At 54.8% G+C, this 5,000-nt stretch overlaps 1 non-coding gene across 1 annotated transcript in view; it reads left to right on the top strand.

The window, feature by feature from the left end:
* The first annotated feature begins 3,678 nt into the window (after positions 1-3,678).
* LOC144423586 (small subunit ribosomal RNA) overlaps positions 3,679-5,000 on the top strand; it is a 1,810-nt gene continuing 488 nt past the window's right edge. The window contains exon 1 of the ribosomal RNA XR_013476053.1: positions 3,679-5,000. This exon is cut by the window's right edge and continues 488 nt beyond it. This is a non-coding gene — a ribosomal RNA (small subunit ribosomal RNA).

A 5,000-nucleotide genomic window follows, 5' to 3' on the forward strand; every position in this document is an offset into this window, starting at 1 on the left:
CGTCGCCGGCATCGGCGTCGAAAGAAGCCGAGCCGAAAAAAGTTAAAGTACAAACGTGCAAGCATACTAACCTAACCCTAGGTAAGGCATGTCAGAGCGAAAGACAGTAATTTCGAATGAGCCAAGAAAGAGCGGTGCGGGGCCGGTCGGAGCGCACCCTTTTCTCGGTGGCTGGCGGGCGAGAGAGTGCTGCGTCGCCGGCATCGGCGTCGAAAGAAGCCGAGCCGAAAAAAGTTAAAGTACAAACGTGCAAGCATACTAACCTAACCCTAGGTAAGGCATGTCAGAGCGAAAGACAGTAAACTCGAATGAGCCAAGAAAGAGCGGTGCGGGGCCGGTCGGAGCGCACCCTTTTCTCGGTGGCTGGCGGGCGAGAGAGTGCTGCGTCGCCGGCATCGGCGTCGAAAGAAGCCGAGCCGAAAAAAGTTAAAGTACAAACGTGCAAGCATACTAACCTAACCCTAGGTAAGGCATGTCAGAGCGAAAGACAGTAATTTCGAATGAGCAAAGAAAGAGCGGTGCGGGGCCGGTCGGAGCGCACCCTTTTCTCGGTGGCTGGCGGGCGAGAGAGTGCTGCGTCGCCGGCATCGGCGTCGAAAGAAGCCGAGCCGAAAAAAGTTAAAGTACAAACGTGCAAGCATACTAACCTAACCCTAGGTAAGGCATGTCAGAGCGAAAGACAGTAAACTCGAATGAGCCAAGAAAGAGCGGTGCGGGGCCGGTCGGAGCGCACCCTTTTCTCGGTGGCTGGCGGGCGAGAGAGTGCTGCGTCGCCGGCATCGGCGTCGAAAGAAGCCGAGCCGAAAAAAGTTAAAGTACAAACGTGCAAGCATACTAACCTAACCCTAGGTAAGGCATGTCAGAGCGAAAGACAGTAATTTCGAATGAGCCAAGAAAGAGCGGTGCGGGGCCGGTCGGAGCGCACCCTTTTCTCGGTGGCTGGCGGGCGAGAGAGTGCTGCGTCGCCGGCATCGGCGTCGAAAGAAGCCGAGCCAAAAAAAGTTAAAGTACAAACGTGCAAGCATACTAACCTAACCCTAGGTAAGGCATGTCAGAGCGAAAGACAGTAAACTCGAATGAGCCATGAAAGAGCGGTGCGGGGCCGGTCGGAGCGCACCCTTTTCTCGGTGGCTGGCGGGCGAGAGAGTGCTGCGTCGCCGGCATCGGCGTCGAAAGAAGCCGAGCCGAAAAAAGTTAAAGTACAAACGTGCAAGCATACTAACCTAACCCTAGGTAAGGCATGTCAGAGCGAAAGACAGTAATTTCGAATGAGCCAAGAAAGAGCGGTGCGGGGCCGGTCGGAGCGCACCCTTTTCTCGGTGGCTGGCGGGCGAGAGAGTGCTGCGTCGCCGGCATCGGCGTCGAAAGAAGCCGAGCCGAAAAAAGTTAAAGTACAAACGTGCAAGCATACTAACCTAACCCTAGGTAAGGCATGTCAGAGCGAAAGACAGTAATTTCGAATGAGCCAAGAAAGAGCGGTGCGGGGCCGGTCGGAGCGCACCCTTTTCTCGGTGGCTGGCGGGCGAGAGAGTGCTGCGTCGCCGGCATCGGCGTCGAAAGAAGCCGAGCCGAAAAAAGTTAAAGTACAAACGTGCAAGCATACTAACCTAACCCTAGGTAAGGCATGTCAGAGCGAAAGACAGTAAACTCGAATGAGCCAAGAAAGAGCGGTGCGGGGCCGGTCGGAGCGCACCCTTTTCTCGGTGGCTGGCGGGCGAGAGAGTGCTGCGTCGCCGGCATCGGCGTCGAAAGAAGCCGAGCCGAAAAAAGTTAAAGTACAAACGTGCAAGCATACTAACCTAACCCTAGGTAAGGCATGTCAGAGCGAAAGACAGTAATTTCGAATGAGCCAAGAAAGAGCGGTGCGGGGCCGGTCGGAGCGCACCCTTTTCTCGGTGGCTGGCGGGGGAGAGAGTGCTGCGTCGCCGGCATCGGCGTCGAAAGAAGCCGAGCCGAAAAAAGTTAAAGTACAAACGTGCAAGCATACTAACCTAACCCTAGGTAAGGCATGTCAGAGCGAAAGACAGTAATTTCGAATGAGCCAAGAAAGAGCGGTGCGGGGCCGGTCGGAGCGCACCCTTTTCTCGGTGGCTGGCGGGCGAGAGAGTGCTGCGTCGCCGGCATCGGCGTCGAAAGAAGCCGAGCCGAAAAAAGTTAAAGTACAAACGTGCAAGCATACTAACCTAACCCTAGGTAAGGCATGTCAGAGCGAAAGACAGTAAACTCGAATGAGCCAAGAAAGAGCGGTGCGGGGCCGGTCGGAGCGCACCCTTTTCTCGGTGGCTGGCGGGCGAGAGAGTGCTGCGTCGCCGGCATCGGCGTCGAAAGAAGCCGAGCCGAAAAAAGTTAAAGTACAAACGTGCAAGCATACTAACCTAACCCTAGGTAAGGCATGTCAGAGCGAAAGACAGTAATTTCGAATGAGCCAAGAAAGAGCGGTGCGGGGCCGGTCGGAGCGCACCCTTTTCTCGGTGGCTGGCGGGCGAGAGAGTGCTGCGTCGCCGGCATCGGCGTCGAAAGAAGCCGAGCCGAAAAAAGTTAAAGTACAAACGTGCAAGCATACTAACCTAACCCTAGGTAAGGCATGTCAGAGCGAAAGACAGTAAACTCGAATGAGCCAAGAAAGAGCGGTGCGGGGCCGGTCGGAGCGCACCCTTTTCTCGGTGGCTGGCGGGCGAGAGAGTGCTGCGTCGCCGGCATCGGCGTCGAAAGAAGCCGAGCCGAATAAAGTTAAAGTACAAACGTGCAAGCATACTAACCTAACCCTAGGTAAGGCATGTCAGAGCGAAAGACAGTAATTTCGAATGAGCCAAGAAAGAGCGGTGCGGGGCCGGTCGGAGCGCACCCTTTTCTCGGTGGCTGGCGGGCGAGAGAGTGCTGCGTCGCCGGCATCGGCGTCGAAAGAAGCCGAGCCAAAAAAAGGTAAAGTACAAACGTGCAAGCATACTAACCTAACCCTAGGTAAGGCATGTCAGAGCGAAAGACAGTAAACTCGAATGAGCCATGAAAGAGCGGTGCGGGGCCGGTCGGAGCGCACCCTTTTCTCGGTGGCTGGCGGGCGAGAGAGTGCTGCGTCGCCGGCATCGGCGTCGAAAGAAGCCTAGCCGAAAAAAGTTAAAGTACAAACGTGCAAGCATACTAACCTAACCCTAGGTAAGGCATGTCAGAGCGAAAGACAGTAATTTCGAATGAGCCAAGAAAGAGCGGTGCGGGGCCGGTCGGAGCGCACCCTTTTCTCGGTGGCTGGCGGGCGAGAGAGTGCTGCGTCGCCGGCATCGGCGTCGAAAGAAGCCGAGCCGAAAAAAGTTAAAGTACAAACGCGATGCTAATGAGCGAGCCGTTGTCTCGACTAATATGTAGGGGGCGTTCGATCGAGCGTCTGGCTTGAGCGCTTGTCGGCCTAGCAGAACGGTCGCATTGTTATGCCCGGGTTTTAGGCACCGCTGCAGGCGGCCGGCAGAGCTCTTGTTTGTGCGAAACTGAATGGATCGAGCCCGAGAGAGGGCGAGCAAAGAAAAAACGCAAATCGCTCCGCCTGGCACTGCCGGCGAGAGCGTGGACGTCGCGGCCAGCGACTGTCGAAGCTGAGTACGGCCGCAGGCGATCGCCTCGGTCTTAAACGAATGCGACGAGCACGCGCCGGGCGGCCCAGCAAGGGCCGAGCGCAGCTGTCGCAGCTATCTGGTTGATCCTGCCAGTAGTGATATGCTTGTCTCAAAGATTAAGCCATGCAGGTGCAAGTACGAGTTCTCGTAAAGCGAAACTGCGAATGGCTCATTAAATCAGTCTTGGTTTATTTGGTCTCGTAAGCGAAGTGGATAACTGTGGTAATTCTAGAGCTAATACATGCATTAAGCGCCGACTTCGGGAGGCGCGCTTTTATCAGATCAAAACCGACCGGGTTCGTCCTGTGACGTTTGATGACTCTGGATAACCACGCGGATCGTACGGTCTCTGCACCGACGACGTATCATTCAAGTGTCTGCCCTATCAACTGTCGAAGGTACGCTACGTGCCTACCTTTGTGATAACGGGTAACGGGGAATCAGGGTTCGATTCCGGAGAGGGAGCCTGAGAAACGGCTACCACATCCAAGGAAGGCAGCAGGCGCGCAAATTACCCATTCCCGACACGGGGAGGTAGTGACGAAAAATAACAATACAGGACTCTAACGAGGCCCTGTAATTGGAATGAGTACATCCTAAAACTCTTAACGAGTATCCATTGGAGGGCAAGTCTGGTGCCAGCAGCCGCGGTAATTCCAGCTCCAACAGTGTATGCTAAAGTTGTTGCGGTTGAAAAGCTCGTAGTTGGATTTTGGGCGAGCGCCGCCGGTCCGTCGCAAGGCGTGTCACTGGTTGCGTTCGCCTCACCTTCGGTTCTCCGTCGGTGCTCTTGACTGAGTATCGGCGGTGGCCGATAAGTTTACTTTGAAAAAATTAGAGTGTTCAAAGCAGGCTGTTCGCCTGCATAGTGTTGCATGGAATAATGGAATAGGACCTCGGTTCTATTTTGTTGGTTTTCGGAGCACGAGGTAATGATTAAGAGGGACAGACGGGGGCGTCCGTACTCTGCCGTTAGAGGTGAAATTCTTGGATCGGCGGAAGACGAACTACTGCGAAAGCATTCGCCAAGAATGTTTTCTTTAATCAAGAGCGAAAGTCAGAGGTTCGAAGACGATCAGATACCGTCCTAGTTCTGACTATAAACGATGCCAACTAGCGATCGGGAGGCGTTACCATGACGACCTTTCCGGCAGCTTCCGGGAAACCAAAGTCTTTGGGTTCCGGGGGAAGTATGGTTGCAAAGCTGAAACTTAAAGGAATTGACGGAAGGGCACCACCAGGAGTGGAGCCTGCGGCTTAATTTGACTCAACACGGGGAAACTCACCCGGCCCGGACACAGGTAGGATTGACAGATTGAGAGCTCTTTCTTGATTCTGTGGGTGGTGGTGCATGGCCGTTCTTAGTTGGTGGAGCGATTTGTCTGGTTAATTCCG

Source organism: Styela clava, chromosome 5 (assembly GCF_964204865.1).
Source record: "Styela clava chromosome 5, kaStyClav1.hap1.2, whole genome shotgun sequence".
NCBI classification, from domain to species: domain Eukaryota; kingdom Metazoa; phylum Chordata; class Ascidiacea; order Stolidobranchia; family Styelidae; genus Styela; species Styela clava.